General features: G+C 44.7%; 1 long non-coding RNA gene across 1 annotated transcript; it reads left to right on the top strand.

Annotated features, from left to right (window-relative positions):
• The first annotated feature begins 3,334 nt into the window (after positions 1 to 3,334).
• LOC149852118 (uncharacterized) lies at positions 3,335 to 23,776 on the top strand. The gene is made up of 3 exons (XR_016439295.1): positions 3,335 to 3,415; positions 4,034 to 4,269; positions 23,640 to 23,776. It is a non-coding gene; the product is annotated as an uncharacterized LOC149852118 (long non-coding RNA).
• The last annotated feature ends 356 nt before the right edge of the window (positions 23,777 to 24,132 follow it).

A 24,132-nucleotide genomic window follows, 5' to 3' on the forward strand; every position in this document is an offset into this window, starting at 1 on the left:
ATGATCCCCGTTGCCCACCACTGCCCCACGCTGTGTGGGGGGCTCTGCCATCAACCTCCAGAAGTCCCGAGACATCTGCAGCAGCCAGTGAGTTGGGGGGGCGGGAGGGGTTGTTTTTTTAAAGGGTTGGGAGCTGGGGCAGGCAGGGCAGCCATGTGGGGGGCTAGGAAAGCGGGTGGGGGTCTTGGGAGTGGGCAGGGGATGGGGCTGGCAGGGGTCCCCCATGGTCCCCTCTCCCCCAGCCCCCTACTTACCAGCATGGAGTCCAGGTCCAGCTCCCCGCTGCAGCAGGTGGGGACTGCCCAAATCACCAAAGCTCTCTGAATCTTTTCTGAATCGATTCAGAGAGCTTCGAATCAATTCGGACCTTTTACTTGGTCTCTTGATTCGATTTGGATTGGGAGATTCGGCCACTGAATCAGGCCAAATCTCCAAATCAAATCAGCACCTGAAGCTTTGCACAGCCCTAGTATCTAAATGCCCAACACAGCAATTATGGAGCTGGGAAGGTGTCAATGGGCATATGATGTGAAACAGAGGTCCATCCTCAGAGTCTGTTTTTCCCGCACACCTCAGGCAGCTGTTCACTTGACTGCCTGATTTGCTTTTCTAGAAATTTGCTGACCAAGCACATCTGAATTGTTATAAATTCAAAGCCAGAATAAAAGTTCTCTGTAGAAGCCGTGGCATCATTCACTCACATGCCAAGTGGAAGGATGTAGCACATGCTTGATCCATCCTCTCCTGCACTGGTACATGGGCATCTTTAGTAAGAGTGGCTTGCATCTACCATAGTGTTGAATACTGGTATGGGAAGAATGATGATGGTGAGGACAAGGTCTTGGCTTTGTTGGGCTTTTTCCCATAAGCACTATTTCATTCTCCTGTCACAACTGTTTCCATAACTGTGCTTCAAAAGGTAGTGTATACATTTGCAATGGGCAATCTATTACCTGAAATACTGTACCTGAGGTCCAAAACACATGACACAGACCATCAGTTTCAAGACATTCAGTACATTATGTGGTAAGTTTATTTCTTATATATGGGGATTTTTTACCATCTTGAACTTTCCTTGAGCCTGATGAAGGGCACATGGGCCCGAAAGCTGGCAGAAAAAGATTTTTTTTTGTGCAGTAAGTATTTCACCTGGTATCATTGACACAAGTAGTTCGGCGGCGCGGGAGGACCTTTTGGGGTAAGGGTAAACCCACAACGGGGTTCGGGATCTGGGAAGGAACTGACCCAGCTCGGACACTGACTGTTTGAGCCAGCTGGTATGGCTCGACCTGGCAGGAGCCAGCGGACCATATTTTCTCTAATAGAAGGGCACTCACAGAGGGTAAAGGTGCCTCGACTGAGATAGAGAGGGGAAAGTGGACCCCATAAGCCCCTAGAGTGAGCAGAGGAGTTAAACGGAAGCTCGAAAGAGGGTGCTAGCCCCACAGCAGACAGGGAAAGACCATGGAGGCACGTGAAAGGCCCAGGCAGTCTCCAAGCCCCGGGGAATCCCTGGCTGTTAGTATTAAGTTGTTTTCTCATATTTCGGTTTATGGACCCCGGGCAGGATACCCTGATAAGGGGGGCTGACTAGATTGTTGATCACTCTATGGAGGTACGGGCGAGGGTGTAAGGGCAGAGGAGCCCTCGACGACGTGGGACCAGAGGACCCAAGAGTCTCACCTTCGGACTGACATGTGCCAGATTATCAACACTGAACCAGAAGATCATCAAAGTCGTGGCAGGCGGTTCGGAAGCATTCAGCCTACAGAGAAGCGACTCCTGGTGGATTACCCAGAGGACGGTCCCAATGCGGGGAGGCAGAGGTTACAGCAAGAAGTAGCAGTCTCAGCCATGCCGCCCCCCCCCGCACCCTGGAAGGAGTGTCTCCTAGTTGGATCAAATGCAGTACAAAAGCTTGACATTGCATTGCCTGTGAATGAACATGCTGTGCCCAATTCTTCCTCGCCTGGCTCCTTGTATCATTGTTCACACCCCAGGCAAAGTGGCTGTAAAGCACTGCTATTGGGATGTTGGTAGTCATTTAATTCCATCTTGCCCTCATTTAGTGCAGGTATAAAACCACCAGGGAGTGCCAGGTGTTTGAGGAATGGGTCAAAAGGCAGCAGTCACTAGGCTGAGAGGCACAAACCAGTCGCGTAACACACCCAATACGTTAACCCACCAACTGCACAAGAAACCACCCTTGTTCTGTCCAGGTGACTAGACTATGAATGCTATGTTTTAAAATCTGGCCTCATACATCTTTACCGGTGCTTTGCAGTGACGCCACTTCCTGCCTTTTACTCACATCTCTCCAGCAAGCCAGTCCAAAGAGCAGAGGCTCACTGAGACAAGTCATGTGCTTTTATGTTAAAGGTTGCATGAAACAGCAGCTGCTTCGGAAAAAGTTAGCATTTTCCTGTTTGATACGCTCAGCCAGCCTGGAACTTATTCTAAAGCAGCGCCGCTTTTCCATGAGGCTTCTGCGAAGTGACTCTGGAGAGGTGCTTGCTGTCGGCCACAGTTCATGACTAATGTAATATAAAAAGCATCTGTAAGGCAGGATTTTAGGTTAGCCACAGCTTCAGAAATGATGGTATCATTACTATTATTTTATGGGCGATGCTATATAGTTAGAGTTTATAGACTACAGTGAGTTACAGTAAAATAATTGGAAATCTGGTAAAATCATAACCTATGAGCAAGCACGACTTGAGTCATCAGAAACCCACAGGAGCCTGGAGTTTATTCCATCGTAATTCATTACAGCCCACCCATTTGTTGGTGTTTGGGGCATTCCCTTAATATCAAAAGTGTTAATGTTAAATATCTGTATATGTTTACTAGCAGCGGCACATTAGAGTGATTGATTGAAACTATCAAATGGATTTTAGACCCTTTAATAATGGCGGTTTTAAATGGGTCAATTGAACTACTGTTCCCAGAATGCTCCTGGAGCAGACAGAAAGGGCCTCATGCTTACGAGTATGACTTTGACACAGGCCAGCTCCCCAGTACGTGATTCATGACTCCTTATTTTGCATACCCAGGCTTATAGCAGCTGATGTTTGCTATGGTGCTAAGCAACATTCATCATTCATCCTTAGGAGACAAAAGACAGTGATGATGCTCCTGAGCTGAGAACCCTAATAAACAGGACAGTAAAGGCACTCCTTAGTTGTATGCATTCAGCCATCCCAAATTGTTGCAGGGCTTTTTTATTCTTTCCAGAAAATTATATTGCATAAGTCTGAAAAACCAAGAGCGAGTGCTGTTGAGCTGGGTGTGAAGATGGAAGTGGTTTGGAGCTCTGTAGGATGAGGAAGGTGCATCAGGGTCCAAAGGGCCAAAGGACAGCTGGGATGTACAGTTAAGATGTTTGAGTTGGGGCTGTGGAGCAGCTGAGGAGGAGGTATGTCACAGTCCATCGTTTCCATCTTTTCCCACCTGTTCAGTCTAGCTTCACTATCACTGGCTGGAGGAAAAGAGCACAGACTTCCCACCTGCATGGTAGTGACCTGCATTGGAGATCTCGTATGTACAGTCCAAGGGTTCTCAACAAGTTATGACCGGCCAAGATGATTTCTGACCAAATAAGATGCTTATATTTGGAAGGCTAAGCATTTTTGTGGGTGGCAAGAATCTCCTGAGATAAAAAAAAATATATTTAAAAATAAACAAGGGCAGGTTTTCCGCCCTCAGGCTTCAATTACTAGGGTTAAGAGGAAATCCGTACTGAGCTTAGATTATGTCAGAACTGTCTCCTATTGGGTTTGATATATCTTCTGCAAAGCTTCTGGTACCAGCCCTGGTCTGTGACAAGACGCTGGGCTATAGTAACCCACAGTCTGATCCACTGGGGCATTTCCTGTGGGTCCATGCCTCTATGGCTTAACCAAATGGGTATATGAATGAAGGAGATGCAATAACTTTGGTCATCCTTGGCACTGGATTTATTGCTTTAAAAAAAATTACCAGAGGGGAACACTTTACAGTTGAATGAAAGCGCTTCTTTTCTCTGCATTTTCAGGACGCTTCATGCATTCCAAGCTTAGAAATCCATCTCCTTCAGTGGTAAAGACAAGGCCCTTGTCTTCAGCACCACCATGTCCTAAGGAAGGATCCAACACCATTCTCTTCAGCTGGCCCTGAGCGCTGCCCATGTGCCATTCTGACTGAGAAATCACTTTCTTGTTGCAAATACCTCGTGTCATAATGTCCTCACTGAAGACATTTTCGCTGAGAGACAGAATCGCAGAGAAAGAGGTGAGAGAGACAGAGACGTTTATTTAAAGACATTCATGATGAAAGGTGCCTCACTTTCTGAGGAGTCATTCATGCATTTTTTTTGGAGTTGGCACTTAGCCAAGGTTTAGTCTAGTGTGGAAAGAAATCAAGCATTATGAAGAGATGGATGGTTGTAATTGAAATAAAACAAATATCATTACATAATTATATATATATATATAATATATATAATTATATTATATATATAAATGCACACCAACATACATATATACACATATCTATATCTATCGATATGCATCTATATATATATGTATATATATATGTATGTATGATGTGTATATATGTATATCTATATACATCTATACATATAATTACCATTTTATTTTTATATATATATATATAATATTTATAATATATATATAAAAAAAATACACACACACACACACACACACACACATATATGTGTGTGTGCATTTTCACCCGCAATGTGTGTGTGTATATGCATGCATGCACAGACTGTATAAAACACCTCTGTGAAAGCAACAATAACCTGTCAGCTCTGCAAGCCAACTAGACTATTCCTGTAGCTGCCTCTCATCTGTGTATTTGCATCCAGGGTTCTTTAAAAAAACGAAGACTTGTAATTAAGTATGTAGTGAGAGAGCAGTCTGCTGAGTGGGGTGTTCACTTTGGGAGGCAGGAGTTTTATATTTTTGTTGGGTCATCAGTGAAATGAGTGTATGAGTCTCAGCTGACTCCCTCTTTATGCATTCTTCCCTTCGGCAAGCAGCAGCATATCTGGCAAATTGTCTCTACAGGCAATCAATGTATCTGAAAAGTCACTTTGTGGCATTAAATTAGATCCACAGATTTTGTTAGCCATCCACACAGATTTTCTACCTGTAAAGCTGGTACAGTTTTCTCAACTTGTTACAGTAAGTGCATTGATGGAAACCTCAGAGAAGGACCACTCGGGACAGGCACTACAGTCTCTTTCAGGTGATAACTCATTGGCTAATAAACACATTTTAAAACACAAAATATGAATTTCCCCTTTGCTCGTGACTAAGCCCTGGCCAAGTGAGATTCTCTTTGGGGAGGGAGAGGATTAGGGGACTGCCCGCACAGCCTTTGGTTCTAGCACAATTTCATTGGAAGTGTCCCTGTTCATTTCCCACAGTGCACACATCTGGATGGAACAGAGCTTGGATGTTACATAGACAAACCTCTGAAATGGGCCCAGGTCTTTCTCAGTCTGTATTCTTTGTATTAGTGTAATTGCAGAGGCCCCACTGAACAGCAGGTTTCCATCCAGTTCTCTAAAACACACAGCAAGGTACTCCCTGCTATGAGGACACTGGGGTGCCTATGGACATGCTCGTTCATGTTCTAATTAGACATGTTGGAGCAGACAACGCTAATTAGAACACTCCAGGGTTGCCTCACCATCATGTGGATTAATCCTTTTCATGTTTCAAAATGGCTGGGGGGGGCTTTATTTAAACCTTGTTGAATGAGTTTTATATAAAGCATCAGCAGCCATTTTGAAACGTGGGGGCTTTGTACATGTGATGGTGAGCTGTTTTAATTAGAGCAGCTGTCTGGGAACTGCTCTAATTAAAACACCTCTCCACCACCACTACCCCTGAGCATGTGTATAGGCAGCCACAAACATTTTAATAAGCCAAAACAGAGCAACAAAAGACATGCAATGCAACAAGTGGGTTAGGAATAAAGGCCAGAGAGATTACTGTTATAAATCACATAAGAAATTTGTGACAGGGCTGGAACCTGGCTCCTTGTCTCTTCAATCGTAGTCCTGGGCATTCATCTTTACACCCTCTTTCCTTGCCATAAGCCTGCCCTGATGGGCAAGTCTTTATGAGAAGCAGAAACTGGATGAGTCTTGTATGCACTTGACAGTGCAGCTGTGGATACCCATATGCCCCGTGCCGTGCCGCAGCAGCACAGTCAGCCTTGCTTACCTTTTCTTGGTGGAGGCAGTGGGGCAGGTCCTTCTTTATAATCATTTTATCTAAGTGTATCATTATGTTTCAGTGGCTGAACTTCTTCTTTGCAGATTCACTAATCCAACCCAGCTGGTTTGTGTCAATGGAGCCATCCGTGATAGCGAATACAAAACAAAGCAAAAGGCACAGGAATCAATGTCTCCAACCACTTCAATCTAAAACAACCCTTCAAATGAGTCTTCCTCTTTTCCCTATGAGCACACAGCAGTCTGCATAATAGGGGAAAGCTGACCTTTAGTTATTAGTGAAAAGGACTTTTTCATAAGTAATTAAAGTATATCTGTGACTACTATGAATGAAAGCATGTTTAGGGCTAGAGGCACAAACAAACAATAACTTGGTAGTAGCCAAAGAGGGAACATTAATTAGTGCTGGTTCCCTGTAACTTTTTTTTTGGAAGGGTGAAAACACTGTCACTTGTTTGATTGTCGTCATCAGGCTTGAGGATACGAAAAATCAGCACTCCTGGCCAGGTTCCCTTCACACGGAGATGCTGCATGCCACTCTTCCGGCTTCCTAATTAGTAGAAATTACTAACCGAAGAGTCATTGGGATGCCATACTCCCCTGCTTTCCCTCCTCTGAGTCCCAACTGATCCTCCCTGCAGAGGGAGGAGTCTGAATGGGAGAAGACAAGGGTCCAATCATTTGAAGGCTAGTTTTGGATCTCATTAGTGTCTCCCCTCTAGCCGGCCCCTGCAGTCCATTTGCCATTCTGCACAGTTCCTTGGTCCATGTGGAGTGGGGAATGGAGAAGAGACCGTTCCAAACTGGTCAGCGAAGCACTTGAGAATGTGACAGCTAAATATCCGTGCAGCTGCATTGCATTGCATAGCCTTCCTGAGACAGACCCATCTTCTATTAGCGGTCCTTGCTTCTCTGACTCTGGGCTCCGACTGCAAATGTGGAGTCAGATGCCTCACACTGTTCCCTCTCCTCTGGTTCATTACCATTTACACTTAGCTGGAGTTCCAGTTCCATTGCCTTCTTTCTCCTAGTTGGGCACATGCATATATTCAAAGGAACAGGAAACAAGAATGTGTAGCGATTTAAGGGCCAGTTTTTGCTAGCAGACCAGCACAAAATTGCCTACACAAATGTATCTAACAGACTCCTCATGTGCACTGCTACTTGATTTGCAAGTGTGAAAGCCGCCATCTTGGCTGACCTCAAGAGCTGAAAGCGTGAATCTCTCCTGCTTCAGCTAAAGAGCCAGGCCTTGTAGCTGAGGGCTGTAAGAGACTCCTAAGGCAGGCCAGATAGAGTTAAATGCTTGGAGGCCCTAAATTGTGTGAAGGGCGGCAGAGTGCATCAGAACATTTGGGATCTGTTCAACAACATCCTGAGATGGATGGAAGTGGTACAAACAGCGATAGCAGATAAAAGCACATAGGATGTTACAACCAAACCTGAAACAATACATGCATACCGCTATGCTGTACCTGAATATCTCTATGCATCCTCATGCTGTACTTGAATAAGGTCATTAATCAGTAGATTGTAAAGGTGCATGATACCAAGCATGACTGATCACAAGGAAAGTATGTAGAACAATACAGCCAGAATTGGGTACAATAGACATAAAGGCTAATTATAACAAGCCTTAATCAGCCAGTATTAACATGCAGTGAGGCATGCTTGGTGTATGCATTTCTAACGTATAAGAAGAGTAGACCAGAAGTGCACTTTGGATTTGTGTTTAACCCTGTACTATCCCCGCAGATCACCTGGCTGACAATGAATAAAGGCTACACTAAGTTTATAATCATATATATTTTATATAAGGCATTAGGCCTGTGCAAATAGGGAACTATTTAATTTGGATTCGGCTGATTTGGATGCCAGAGATTCACTCCAGAGATCCGAATCGTTTTTCCAAGTTGATTCAGCCGATTCATTTCAGATTCATAGATTTGGCCTCCAAATCATCCAAATCATCTCCGAATCTGAATTGTGATCCAAAGCTTTGCACAACCCTGTAAGCTGTGTGCTTATTTGAACCGTGTTGTAGTAGGACCTAATGGGTCCTCGGGGCAACAACATTCACATGCTCTGTGGATCAGGCATAGGATATATGACGCTCTGTGAGCAGTGGGCCACGTCACTGCAATAATTCCAGATATGCACATGTGTGCCTACGTCCTAGGATAATATGGGCTGTTAAGCAAAGGTGCCATTTCCTGTAGTGAAATAAGCTGTACTTTTGCTAGTGTTCTTTAATCATTTTATGAAGCATGTTTGCTTGCTTTTGAGGAGGTCACTTGGCTGCCTGTACTTCCCTTTCCATCCCCTCACTATCCATGGGTGCAGCTGAATGCAAATGCTCCCTTCTTTCCAGTAGGCTCCCACCAGAGCCATCACCTCCAGTTCTAGCACTAGCTACAGAAAAATCCTTGGTGATGTGCATCTATTTTCCTGCTTTCCCAGGGACAAGTGGAGCAAGAGGCACTGAGCACAGAGTACAGGGGCTAACCCTGGCTGCAAGGCAACATAACTCCCCACAGCAGGACCTCTGAACCCATTCCTGTTGTATAAAGCTTGTTCCAAAGTGCCAAGGAGACATATTTTGTTCTGAGCTACATCCAAGTAAATCCAAAGGAACTCCATTTGTTTCAGTGGGAATTGTCTGTGTTTTACACAAAAGCAGAATTGGTTTCATGGTAGGGGAATGGAAAGCTCTAGTTGCTATTTGCAGAGTACAAATTGCAGGTACTGCCACTGGTCCTTTATGGTAACAGTTGATTCTGGGCTACTTTAAAGTCTCTAGTTAAATATGACATGGGATTGAATGGCGATGCTATGGAGCCCCTTAGCAGAAAGTGTTGCCCATTTGTTTATTTTAAGAGAGCAATCAAAGAACATGATTCAGGAGACTTCTCAACAGGCAGCAGGAGCTCACTGGAGCATCCAGCTGCTCTCTGAAGCAGCTCTCGGATTCCACGAAGCCTGCAGCTTCTGTGTGCCCGTCTCCAGCAAAACGCAACTAGGGCGCTACAAGCTGGCTTGGTGACAGACTGTAAGACTGGACGTGTTGTTCGAGGCATAAGGAAACAGTGTTTGAGAGACACCAGTCTCCAGGGCCTTCTCCACACAAGCTCTGTGATTATGTCATGTCTCCAGTGAGGTCAGTGTGCAGTTATCTGAAAGGAGATTAAATCACACTGGGGCTTCTCACTCTGCCTTTCAGCAGACAGCAAGGTCAGCACCAGAAGCATGCATTGAGATGGCTTCACAGCAGCAGTGTACCTTTCTGTGGGGACCAGACCTCCTACCCCTTGCCCCACAGATCCAGTAACTTTGGAGAGAAAGAAACTTCTTGTTCCAGTCCTAGAGCAAATGGAGAGCACTAGAAATATAAGAAGTGGCAACCAGGCTGAAATCTGATGCCTCCCTCTCTCCTTGGGGGACCAAAAATTATCCAGCTGCTGCCTTCCAGCTAGAGGAAGCTTCCAGGGGTTCCGTCTAGAGGAACCTACATTTTTGTCTCTCTCTTTTTGAAGAAGTAGCTCATTTGGGACCTTCCATTTGTAAAAATGTATATTTTCCCCCTCTGGAAACTGTTAGCAAACCTGAAGTCTGGCTTGGCAATGCATGGAGAAGTTTACCTGAGTTTCTGCAATGTGCCCATGCTTCTTGAGTCTGCAAAGTTGAGCTGGAAATCGCCCTTCCTGGTGAGATTCTTGCTGCTTCCCACTTCCACCAGAGCCATAAGTATGGATAGAAGTGACATTCTTTTGCTCTTTTGGCATCTCCCCTTTCATCCCATCCAGAACTCAAGAAGTCCCAGAGGCTGAGGAGGACCAGAGCACGTGCCTTTCACTAGTTTGACAGTGCTTCAGTAGCCCCTTTTTACACTGCTAAACTGCAGGGTTTAATCTTGACTTCCAGATGGATTCCCAGTAGGTGCGTCTACATGAGACACTTAATGTGCATTGGACTAATTCTACTGCACATTAGTGCAGCTGGCAAAAACAGTGCTAATGCACTAATGAACAGTAGTTTTAGTCCAAAGCACAGTGAGCCTCACACAAAAAGTGGTCACCTGAACTAATGTGCAGTAGCTCCTATCACAGTGTAATTACGGATCATTAATGAATGTGTAGCTGTGCCCAGTTTGGCACAGCACCTCTCAGTGAATTCTTTCCCCATTCTAAACAAAGCTAAAAATCTGGAGATCTGAAGAGAGATTGCAGTTCACTCTCCTTACTGAGGAAATGAGCCTAAGCTATGGCTGGCGTTTCAAACCTGCTTGATCAAGAGTTGAGCTAAACTAGCTCCATCCTGATTTCCCACCTAGGTGACTAGAAGAGGGACTTTTCTAATGCAGAAATGATCAAGAAGGGGGCAGTGTGCAGAAATGATTGGGACTAGGTTTAAATAAGGGATTAGAGACTGGAGTGGAGTCTGCCCATAGCTAGGGTTTGGCTCTGACAGCATTAAAGCCTCACAAGCTGTTCTCAAAATATTTCTCCCAGCTTTGGCCCTTGGTAGTCATTAATTAATACTATCAGAACAGAAAAGACCTGCCCCTGAGCAGTTGTCGTAAAAAAAAAAGGAGTGAATAAATACCACCCGGTTTCACTTCACAAAACCCAAGCTACAAAAAGCCCGCGAGGCTATGAAGGAGACAGAGTAGGGAAAGAAGCAGAAATTTGCCCAACCCCATAACCTTCCCCCATACATTTGTGGTACCAAATGACTTCACTAGTTTATATTTCCTCCCATCTCCCTTCCCGCTCACGTGCAGCATTTCCTCTTCCACAGGCTCACATGCCCCTCACTCATCACCCCCACCTCCACACCAGATTCCTGCTGCAGTTAGTCATCTGATTGCCATTGTCCGGATGTGCTGATTTGCACATTGTTACCCTACACACTCCTCTCCCAGGATGCATCGCCCCTTGGATCTGCTTGGCTGCACTATCTACCGGCCAAGTGCTTGCATTGGCGTGAAATAGGGTACTGGGGCAAACACTCTTTGAATAAGAATGAGGGTAGATGCTGGCCCCCAAGCTGACACATGGCAGAGGTTCCCTTTTCTCTTTTCTTGGCTCTGAGTGTGTGTGCAGTGGGGGGAGGAGAGAGAAAACGTGGGAGAAGAGGAGAGATGAGGTCCAGAGCCAGAGACGACGGCAGGAGCTCTTTAGCGCTGGAGGATGAATGCTGTGAGGACCCCACCAGGCTTGCTGAATGGAGTCCTTTCACATCAGCCTGACTGAAGAGGGACTGAATAGTTCTCCAAGCAGCACAGAACTCATGTTAATCCGAGAGATATAATGCACTGCTCAGACGGCTCAGGAAACAAAATAAATAAATACGTTCTTGCAAAGACATCACAATGAGGCTTTTAAGGATGAAATGGGGTTTGGGGGTCTCCTTAAATGAAGGGGAGATGAGGTCTGAGAACTGGAAGCCCCTGTCTCCTTGCTCTCCCCACTTAACTCCTCCTTTATTGAACCTAACACTGGGATATGGTGGGGATGTTTCCACACACATGCCCTTCCCCAAGTCCCAATAGACCTCAAGTGACTCTCAGGTTTTTTTTGAAGAAAGTGGCAGTTGAGGTATGTAGTGAAAAACCTAAGCAGGAAGGTGGGATTAAAAAAAACCAAGAATGGGTGGGGAGACATGGGGCAAGCATGTATGAACAGGCCAGACAAGGTGTCCTAGTGCAGTGCCTAACAAACAGCTAGAAATCCATAAAGAGGGTGAAGGCCCTACTTCCAAAATGGGATGGTAGCAATTGCAGCAATTGCAGGAAACATGTGGTGATTACTCCAGACGGTAATCCATTGAGTGACAGGGACCTTGTCATCTCACATTCACAGTGGCAGTAGGCACAGCTGAAGTATACCTGCACTGCTTAATGCACAACAGTACGGAGACACTTGAGATAGCTTTCAGCAAGCTAACTCATGGACCAGAAGGCATGAGGCTACAGCAGCCTGGAAAGCTTCACAGGGTAGCACCACCAGCTCAGCTTCCCATCTTCTCGTCTAATTGAACTTGCATGGATCTCCACACTATTGTAACTGCTTTCTAGTAGCTTGTTTAGAGCTAACCGAGGTGTCGTTACACTGCACTTCAGAGGCAGTGTACACCTACCCACAGTCCTCGCGTTGTTCATCCATTGAAGGACACATGAGTAGAGAGAAGTAGTTAGTCTGAAGTCAGGTAGAAGGCAGAGCACGGTGGCAGCTGATGAAGTAGCCTGTTGCCTATGAAAGCTCATGCCTCTCTAAACCAGGCAGCCTTTAAAATGCCACCCACCCCTGCCTTCTGCCTGAAGGCCTCACTGGTTAAAGGTGATTTTTTATGGTGAGCAACTGATTGGTCTGCCCAGTCTAATAACTCTTGTGGCCTTTCAAGGCTTGCCCAGTGTATTATAGCATCCTTCCTCCAGAGCATTTACTATTCAATATTGCCTGTAGCCATTGTAGTCCATATGGAAATGCTACCATGCTATATCAGTTAGAAGCAATACTCCAGTTTAGCGCACCACACGGTGGGAATGGTACTGTATAGATGGATGCATAACTGTTAGTTTTTTAATTGCCATTAAGGTTTGGATTTCCACTGAAGATTATCATAGTTCTAAAGAAGTGGGATATATTAAAATTACCATCAGGAAGCCTGTCAGGCAGTACAACAAAACATGGTTTTTCAATTGTAGTTTAACATAGAGATGGAGGGAGAGGGATCATCAAACTTATGTATCTAGTAAAGGTCCATCTTGAGCCTAGGCAGCCAGTGTCTGCAACCACAGCATGTAATGGAGTGGTATTATCAGCACCATATTTAGCTAACTTTGACTTTTTCAGTCCAAAGGACCAGGTTGACAGCTGGATTGACTGGATCTGCTTTTAGCACAAGACTTCAACCCACACCTCTGAAGTTATAATGAGACAGAACTACTTTACCCCATAGCTTCACAGTAAGGGTTATAGATTTATAGATTCATAGGTGCTAGGGTCAGAAGGGACCTCAGTAGATCATCAAGTCTGACCCCCTGCCTAGGCAGGAAAGAGTGCTGGGGTCAGATGACCCTAGCCAGATGCCTATCCAGCCTTGTCTTAAAGACCCCCAAGGTAGGGGAGAGCACCATCTCCCTGGGACGCCCATTCCAAATTCTGGCTACCCTTACTGTGAAGTTTTCCCTGATATCTAGCCTAAATTTACTCTCTGTCCATTTGTGACCATTGTTCCTTGTTACCCCAAGAGCTGCCCTGGTGAACAGAGCATCTCCGATCCTTTGCTCTGTCCCCCTAATGAATCTGTAGGCAGCCACAAGATCACCTCTCAGCCTTCTCTCGCGGAGGCTGAAGAGACCCAGGTCCCTCAGTCTCTCCTCATATGGCTTGTCCTGTAAGCTCCTAACCATATTAGTGGCCCTCCTCTGGACTCCCTCGAGTCTATCAACGTATTTTTTGAAGTATGGTGCCCAAAACTGGATGCAGTACTCCAACAGTGGTCTGACCAATGCTGCATAGAGGGGAAGTATCACCTCCTTGGATCTAGTTGTCTATTTGGATAAAGTGTGATTAGCTTTAATGATGATTTCATCACACTGACAACTCATGTTCATCTTGGAGTCCACTATGACTCCGAGATCCCTTTCCGCTTCCGTGCTGCTGAGAGGGTCACTTCCCAGCCAGTAGACGTGCTGGATATGTGCAGCACTCTGCACTTGTCCTTGTTGTACTGCATCCTATTGTGTACTCCCACTTTTCTAACCTGTCCAGGTCTGCCTGCAAAAGTTCCCTACCCTCTGGAGTGTGCACGTCACCCCACAATGTAGTATCATCGGCAAACATGGACAGAGTACACTTCACACCCACATCCAAGTCACTGATGAAGATATTGAAGAGTACAGATCCAAGGACCAAACTCTGCGGGACCCCACTACCCACATCCTTCCAAGTCGATACCGACCCATCTACTTCCACTCTCTGGGTGTGACTGCTAAGCCAATTTGCTACCAACCATACCGTGTAAACATCTATGCCACAGCCTCTTAATTTATTTATGTGAATAGGATGAGATACCATATCGAAGGCCTTCCTAAAGTCGAAGAAAACAACATCCACTTCTACTCCTGCATCTAAGCATTTTGTGACCCTGTTATAAAATGAAACCAGATTGGTCAGGCATACTCTACCTGCTACAAGGGAACCTTACACAGGCATCTCGCAACCACAGCAAGACTCAACCCTGCACTCTTTTGAGCTGAAGTCAAGCACCTTATCCATTAGGCCACACAGCTGCTTTCCTAAGCAGTAGAAGCTATCGACATCAGTTCACGTACCTGGATGGTGCCATAAGCTTTGCTAAAACCCCACAAATCACTGCACCAATAAAAAATGAACAACAAATCAAGAAGCATGGCAGATTTGGATGCCAGTATATGGAAGGCCAAATCAATGTCCAACAGAAATATTGAAGAAGACTACATGGTCTTGGACTAAATGGTTGAATAGGTAGAGAATTAAAACCTATTGACCATTGCATTCATCTGGGCAAGAGATCCATGATATGATGAATCAGCAAGAAGAGTTAAAGAGAAAACTCCAGACTGGATGATGACAGGCAGTATTTGGAAAGTAAAGTACTATGAAAAGAACATTCATCTGAGATGTTAGAAGAAGTTTAATTATTGTATACTGCCAGAAATAATATGGCCCCATTTGATGAAGGAGGACAGAACAAATCAGTGAACAAAAAGCAAAACAAGGAGAGCAGTGAATACTCCATGGAAGCTTAGCAGCAGCTAGTCCAGTTGTGCCCCAGGGAAAGGAGGCAAGTGTAGGACATCCCCTCTGATGGAGAATAATATGTACAGCAAGGACAGCCAACCATGAAGATTTGTATGTCTCCACTTCTTGAGAGACTGCTCATCTCTCTGCCCCAATGACAATATAACAATGCGAATGGGTTTTTCTTTAGATAAAGAGCTAGCTGCAGGAGGCTGCCAACTTGAAGACAAAGGTGAGATTCATAGATTAAAAGATCTGAAGACCAGAATGGACAATGATGACCATCAAGCAACATTTTTGGACTCAAGATGCCCCCTGTTAGATTCAAGGCAACGCTCAGCAAATGCCAGCTCTTCATTTCACTCCATTCTTAGTGACAAAAAAATAAGGAATTTTTCTATTGCAGAGAACTCAGAAAAAATCACAACAGGGCAGACTGTTTTAACACTGTGGATTCCTTTTTGAAATCTCTGGGTTTATCTTGTGAATCATGTTTGCATGCCTGACAGGGCTAACATTGTGCGGCATTTTGTGACACCCTTGAAAGGATCTCAAGGCACACCAAGGTGTCATGGCACCTGCTTGAGAGTCACTGATCTTGTCTGATCTTCCTGCATAACACATGCCATAGGATTTCACCCAGTAATCCTGCAGTAAAGGGAGGGGAAAGTTTTTCCTTGGCAGATAAATAAAGGCTGTTAAGACCAATAACTAATGGTTGACCTACAGCACACCTTTTAGAGCTAGGTCCAGATTTCCAAAGGACCTCACCACCCAACAGATCCCATTGTGAGATTTCTAACCATAATTTCAGGAATGTTCAGTTCCCACTGAGCAAAGCTCTTTCAAAAATATGGCTACTTACTTTCACAGCCTAAATGAAATCAGAAGTCTTTTGAAAACACACACCCAATTGTGACCCCCCAGTGTTCAACTCATGTTTGTCTACATGAAAAAGCAGGCAGCTTACTCCATTGCCTGTCTGAATTTGGGGAGAAATGGCCATTCTTCTCCCGTCTCTCCAAGCAACTTCCTCACGTGAGAGTTTTCCATGTTTGATGCCAAGCCTAAGGAAATGAGATGACCGCTTGGTTTGGATACTAAGTGCTCTGTGATTTATCAGATTGACAATGTATCAAAAGCGCCTGAATCTTTTGAACCAAGTGTGAGCCACTACTCACATGGTCTGCTATAGGAAATGAAACAGAAATCCCACAACTTTGGCAAAATTTTGGCCTTTTTTTTCCGGAGGCTTGCCAAGTCGGTATTTTTAGCAGCTCAGACTGACTTCAAATTTCACTGACAGTGGCCCACATCCCAGGCTTCTGGTTCTCATTTCCTAACAGTGGAGATGCTGAGACAGAGGAGGAAAAGGCAAAGCCATTCCATCCCCGGCTGCCAAAAGTCAGGGTGTGCCTTCTGGGATGATGTCACATGCTCCCCAGAATGGTTGCATCTCTTTCTGATTCGGCATAAAATATCAATCATCCCAAAAAAAGAAATCCCTTTAGAGCTGCCAAGAAAATACCAGTGAGGAGAGACACAAGAAGAAAAGCTCAATTGTTGTAAAATGAGAGGAGACAAATGGATTCAAGGGATTTGATTTTATTCCCCTTCCAGACTGTAGTATAAATGTCAAGTGATGACAAGAATAATTTGGCGAAGCTGGAAGCACTTAAGGCAAATCGGCTCTCCCTCAATAGGTCTGTCTCCAATGGTTTTGCGGTTCATTTGGCGAAGACCTACGCCCCCTTTATCACAAACTCTACATCTCCCATACAGTGTTTCCTAACAGGATTCATTAGGGTCGATGTCAAAGAACTCACTCAAACAGAACATGCTTTGAAGCTTAGTGAATATTTTAGCCTGTGTGGCTAAAGCCCTCAATAATAATTTGTGCACACAGTACATATATAGCTACCCGTTAAATATAAGAATATTGTTTGGAGGTATTTCTGTTTGGCTAGCTTACTCCCAGACCACTTGGGCTCGACGTCGCGACATTCTCAGCCTAAATGTGGAATATAGCATGAGGCAGAGATCCAAAGGGCAAGGCACAACAGAAGAATTATGCCCAGCGGCTGTAATGAAAGGAACTTTTGGGGCCACCTCAATTCAACAACTCTGCGTTGCTGATTTAAAATCTGGCCAGTCAGAACAGCAATGGTGGCTCCAGCTCATGGCAGAAATGCAGCCTGGGAGCTGAAATGATTTGCAAGAAGATTATTTCTGGAGTCAGATAAGAGATTTGATTGTAGGAGTTTGTCCCTATGAGAAAAGACAAAGAATCTGACTTGGGTAGGGTTAGCCAGCTCCCTGAGAGGAGAAGCTGCCCAGTCATTGGAATTGGCTGGGTACTGGGTGCAGCCTTTTTCTCAATTTGTCTGTGACCTGATCCTGGTTTCTTTGAAGGTGTTTGTTTTTCAGAAGCATTTGCTAAAGAATTTCACTGAGCAATTTTTAGGGTAAGGATCTTTTTGCAAGCTGGTTGACACTGATGAAGTATTATTTCCATTGTGTCACCAGTCAGCTGAGTCAGATGAGGGGTTTTTTCTGCTCATGGGGGTTGGACCTGATGATCTGTTTAGGTCCCTTCCGACCCTAAGCACTATGACACTATGGATTTGATTACTGAGAATTTTAAAAAGAGAATAGCAGATAACACCTTTCTGGTAAAGCCAAACGATTACTAGGGCAAGAATGAGTGGAGAGAATGTGGAGAATTGCAAATAGTTCCATTCTTGAACAAGAAATACTTCTCCATGACAGACAGCAAATCAAACATGAAAGTCAGGGTCCCAAATATGTTGATAAATCCTTTTTCATCCGGCAACCAGGTGCCTTGGGAAAACAAGATTCCAAGGGTTCCTATCTTCTAGTTCAGCCAGGGAAGGTGAAAGCACCTGCAAGTCCGAATTCTCCCTCAGCGCACAGAAAAATACACATCTGTCTCCAGACCGTTCAAGAGGGACTCGTCTATCTTGCTTAGATCCTGTGAAGTCTGCACAGCGCAAGATGCCTCTGTTTTGCAGAGGATTTCGGCATTTTGGAACTGCATTCTGATGTTTTGGACTTACCAACGGATTCCAAAATTCTTCACAACAGGTTAAGTGGGGGGCAAGCAACCAAGGAAGACAGGGAGCTATGTGGGCCAGGAAGGAGGGAGCAAGCCAAGGGTGTGTGGGTCAGTGAGATGGATGCTGGCCTGGAAGAGAATAAGCCCTTACTCCCAAGGGGCAGAAACTTCCCTCATAGCACCGATCTCTACTTATTTTATCCAGTGACTGGTAAATGCAAGGAGCAGTGGCCTCAAATGGCATATTAAAAAGGGAGCTGGATAATGCCTGACCTGTGGTATAGTAGTTAGAGCACCGCAGTGGGAAATCCTGCCCTGGGTGAGGACCTAGAACTTGGGTCTTCTGTTCCCTTGGGTGAGTGCCGTAGCCACTCAGCTATTAGGACTAAAAAATGGGAGGGCTGTCCTCCTTCTCTGATGCCTAACACCCCTAGTCATTCACTTGAGGCTGCCTATGTTAACAGGCCTTAAATGCTGGTTTCTCCCCCACTGGGCAAGGCACACCCACGTCCTCAAGGGACACATGCATGATGTTATGTACATGTTCAACCAGTGTGTACTCACTCTACTGAACATGTTCAGCCTGTATGTGTGCACTTGTCCATCCAAACTGCTAGGGAAACAGAATCACAACCTGCCCCTAAGTGGCAGTGATGCTTTGTGTGTACCTGCAGATGGCCATCCAGAAAAAAGGCTGGATTGGACTGGGTCACTGTCACCACTGGGAGAGGGAAACAGTAAAACTACATGTTTTAAATTAGGTCTTTCTATTTTATTAAAATGCAGTATTTTTTTAAACAAGAAAAGCCCTGAACTGTATGAGGTTCTGCCTAAAGTCTGCCTTTCCTGTGTCAGATGGTGGCTTCCTAACTGCCTGCTCTGCAAAATCCGGACCAGCAGTTTCCACAGAAATGTAGCCTTTAAAACCATGTGTGCATTAATGATTTCATCTCCCATGAACTGAACCATTGTGCCATCTGGTATGTGGGACACACGCAGAGATTAAATGCTTTCTATAAAGGCCACCAGGAGGCGAAGAAGGTGACAGAAATGAATTCTCATCCTGGGAGCTCTTCATCTTGCTTCCAGTGGCCTCCCAAAGTGAATTCTGTACCTGGTTTCCACGTGTTCCCTTTGGGGCTGCCAACACTCAATCAGTTTAGTAACAGCCCATAAATTTCTACACAGCTGGAGGTATGTGGGTGCATGTGCGTCCTGAAAAGATGTGTCAGTTAATACGTGGCCCAGCCAGGATATTGTCCAAAACCAATCATCTAAACTTTTTTGGCTACTTTCTCAACAGTAGGGGTTTCAGAATATATATCATCATTCTTGGCCAGAAGACTTTCTCCCCTTTTTTTTCAAACACTTCTAAGCCAGGCACACAGGGTTAATTTGTTTCACCTAAAAGGCCTTTGGTTTATTTTATAGGGAACTAGAAAAGTAATGAAAACATTCTGCAACCAGTGTTTATTTGAAAAATGTTATAAAATCCACTGAATAATGTTCTCACTAAGAATATTTGATCTGCCCCACACAGAATAAATGCCTGGGTAGCAACATTGCAATCAGAGGGAACCCATGCTGCCGCCTCCTCAACCAGGGCCATAGGTTTGATGTGAACGTGCTGCTGGCTCTGGTCAGCTCTAACTTGAACCCCACTAACACAACCCCAAAGCCAACTGCAGCAGTTGAAGATACAGTCCTGACATTTTTATGCCAGCAGCCAGAAAGAGATGGAGTAGACCCAATGCCAACCATAGGTGCTCCCATACTGGGGGAATCTTTGGGTAGTCAGTTAAGCTGGTTTTCAAGTCATTGCAACAAGGGTCAGGTCTGCCCTATATTTTCAAGCAATAATCACGTAAAGGTTAAGAAATTCTGATATAAACATGATTCTGTACAAGGAGTACAGCTCCGTGCAGTGGTGTCTCTTAAAATCAACCCCCATTCCATACATTTTCCTTTATTTTTCTGCTGCGTGGATCGTTGCTGCTCTGGGAGACTACAAATTTCAACAAGCAATGATCCATCTTGATCTGAAAGGCCTCGAGGCAAGTTTCAGTGCTATTGAATTAGAGCGCTGTGTTTCAGTAACAAAATTCCAGGCCAGTACAGATGTTTTTTTAGCTTTATCCCAGCCCCATCTGCTTGGCTGTGGGAGTCAGCACGTCCCGCTGTGATAAATTAATGCTTTTCGCATTGGTACTACTGGTCAGAGCACCAAAACCTGCCAACTCCATGGAATTAAGCAGCCTCACATGCTCTCACATTGCAGTAACGTCTGCTGAGAAAGATGGAAGGAGAACAATCCTCGGCGTCTCCCATGCTCTTTCTGTTGGCTGCCTGTCTTAATCAACTGTAAAATGCAGGTTCCTCGAGGGAAAATGATCTTATTGAGTCAAATGATGACACAAGGGTGCGGCAGATTTCACTAGACAACAGTCAGATTGTTGTACTACGTGACCTTGGACTATTACTTCAGCAGACAGGATATTTTATATCCCTGCCTCACAGCATCCAACAGCAGTCCCATCCAATCTCATGAGCTGAGCTGGGTTGGTCTTGGATGGGAGACCTTGAAGGAACACCTAAATGCCACAGGAAGCGGTACGGAAGAAGTAGCCAGAGATATACTTTCCTCCCGAGTCATCAAAACGTGGCAGTGGGAGTTGCTGTGTTTCTAGAAGAATTATTTTTCAGATGAAATGGAAAAGGAAATCTCAGGCATTTCCAAGTGAGTGATTCATTGCCTTGTACCTACCCAAAGCCCAGTTTAATCTCAAATAAGGGATTTACACCTTGCCAGAATGGTTGTCTCATAGGACTGCCACACTCATAATTTTGACTTGTGCCTGGCAAAATGAGACAGCAGCAAACCTCCCTCACCTCCTCGTGGCAATTCAAAGGCTCTTACGGGGCAAAGGGCTTAGCCAGGGAGGCACAATCAGCTCCTTTCCTCTATCCTGTGCTGCCTCTAACCTCCTTACACTCTTGAAGACTTGCAAGCACCGAAGTTGCACACAAAAAAATGGTTACTCCATTGGTTAGATGCATTGCTTCAAGGAGCTGTCGCACAAAAAACCCTCTGCCTATGAAGACATGAGTGCCCTGCAAGGGAAAAGTATCATACAACATGGGTAGGCATACCAGAGCTAAGAAGCTTGGGTATCAGCAACAGTGAAGACATGTCAGCATAGACTTCAGCAAGTGCTAGCTCCCCAAGCACTCAGGCAGCCAGGCTTGTACAGCCTGTCTTGCAATGTATGCTTCTGTGCCTTCTCTGCTACAGTAATTTGAGCCAGCTAGATTACAGCCACTTCTGTGATGCCTGCCTTTTCAAGTCACATCTGATTGCAGCAAGGACATATCTTTGGAGCTGGTTGGGAAATGGTCTCTGTTCTTGTGAAAAATTATTAAAATGTTGATGAAAACTAAAAAAAAAGTTCAATTTTCTCCTATTTAATTTTTTTTTGCCCCAAAAACCAAAATGTTCAGTTTTCTATTTTTTTTTTTTGGTTTTCCATTTTTTTAAATAATACCCCCATATCATTGAAAATGTACCTGTGGAAAGGTCTATGCTAATTTTTAAAAAGCTATTTTTTGAAGGAAAAAATTTGACAAGCTCCATAGGAGTCTCCCATCACTTGTTGTCCTATTCTGGGCATTGCAAAGAAGATAGATGTTCCATTCAACCTGAAATGGCTGCACGAAGCCATTCCCCTACATACACGTCAAGGGCTGTGGGATTGTCTGGAATGCAAGGTAACAGAGACGTCGCACAGCCTGGGTTTGCACCTGGGCCAAAAACAAAGCCCCGGAGTTGTGAGGTTGCTACTGGAGAGTGTAAAATGGATCCTTGATCTTACCTGAATCTGATTTTTGTGGAACATGTAGCGTAAGTTTGATATAAACACATATAAACTTGATTTTTTTTAACTGGAATGTAGCCATACATTTTCCACCTACAATTGCTTGGATTGTAAGCAGGAAAGCAGAGATGACCACCAGACTATCCTTATCAGATCAGATCAGATCAGCATATCTGTTTCTCTCTGTGCCACCATGTCTCATACTACATAATTCTGAAAGTTGCTGTGGACATTAGACGTCCTTATGACACTATAGGACATCAGCACATGCCAATGCAGTAAAATCCCACTTGGATGCAAAATATTTATGTGCCTGTGGGTGTCAGTTATACAGGCAGATTCACCTCCTCCCAGGTGCAAGAGTTCCTTGTATCATAGAACGCATCTCTTTTTTGGTTGTGGGGAAGGAAGAGGTCATTCCACCCTGAATTTAAGTTATCCAAGGTGAATCGCATACGGGCAGATTCCAAACAGAAAACATCATCACTTACACATAGTATTTGCACATTCAAGTGCTCTGGTTTCTTATTTTTCCCTCCTCACAAACTGTTCTTTCAAAAGGGCCATTCACGGGAACCTTTACCAATATGAACAGCAGCTCCAGCTCAGCATCCTGCACTAGCACCACACTTAGGGGCAAGCAGAATAGGGAGGTTTACCTTAGAAGAAAGTCATTCTTGGCATCTCTTAATATTTTCACTTCTTACACCGAAGACGAATAAGTTTGATTGGGTTTTCTTTCCTTTTTTATCTTGATTGTTGTAATACACTAAATAGAGTTATCATGGCAGCTATAGGTCATAATATTAGCTAATGTAGACTGGACTAGCTCTACTGGAAGCTGTGTATAGGGGAAGCTGTGAAATGAAGACTTTCTTCCTAGAACCTGACGCACAGGAATTATGAAGCTCACAATGAGCAACCCCACCATTTCTTTTCCTGAAGTACAGATGTCACTGCTGAAATGCTAGCACAGGAGAAATGCATGTTTAGGTGCTGAAATAACCATGCCTTCAGTTCTTTCAGTGATAACATCTGGAAACAAACGTAGGCTCGTGCATGTGCTTGGCGGTGAGATAACAGTCATTTTCATGAGCTGGGAGTTCTCTTTGCTTGCCTTTAGCTGAGCACGTGACCATCTGAATCTCACACCATGGGTGCTTCTACATACGATGGGGGTTTAATCCCTAGTGTTTTATTTTATGCCCCCTAAATTGAAACAACAGGTTTTTAATTGAAACTCACCATTTCAATTTCTCTGTCATGTTACGGTGAGGGGCCCAATCCTTTTTTTTGGTGGATCTGCCTGTCTCTACTGCAGCCAAGGGATGAGCTGACAGCTGCATTGTTGCAATTTGCCACGTTGAAAACTAAACTACATGGGAATGCGGTATAGTTTACAACATTGCAAACTCATTTGAAACTCCCAAACCTCATGCACGTGTATTGTGTGACACTCTTAAGCCACACAAAGGAAATTTTTGTCACATGTGCATGGTGACAATCATCACCTGTACAAGTGCATGTAACAAACCAGATGCAGGTTCTGTGTTTGCTGGAACGTGCCATCAATTCGAATTCCTTTTGTTTTGCTTTTTGCTATTTTTAAAATATGGAAATTACATGTAAATAATGGTTGGCTGCTTTGTTACTTTCAGAAGCCCCCGTCTGATTCCTTCCTCCAGAGAGAGTCGTGTGTGCCAGCACTTTTGCTACATCCCTCTATGCTCTTCCCTGAGCCAGCTCATCTGTGCTGGCCAGTGCATTAAGAGGCCAGCCTACTGGGAGAAGAATAGCTGCATCTGCTTTCCTGGCCAGGAATGTACAGGACTCAGTGCACCCTTGCAGCAGTATACACAGCAAGGCTCACAACTGAGCCAGGGTTAAAACAGGCCACGTTTGAGATGTCAGCATTTTTTTTTTGTGCTTTCATAAAAGCATCTTTCCAAACCTGGGGAGCAGTGCCACATTGCTGTTCATTCCTGCCCTCCTTTAAACCCAACTTGCTTCTGTCCCTTCATGTGACTAAGTTGGTTGACTCAGGCCCATGAAATAGCCATTTAGCAAGAGTGACCCTGAAGCGGAGTTTGGTGGAATCCAACACTCAGTTGAACTCTTTGGAGGGTTGAGGGGGAGAGGACAGTAATACTT

The sequence above is a fragment of the Crocodylus siamensis genome, chromosome 15, assembly GCF_052110815.1.
Source record: "Crocodylus siamensis isolate JL-2025a chromosome 15, ASM5211081v1, whole genome shotgun sequence".
NCBI classification, from domain to species: domain Eukaryota; kingdom Metazoa; phylum Chordata; order Crocodylia; family Crocodylidae; genus Crocodylus; species Crocodylus siamensis.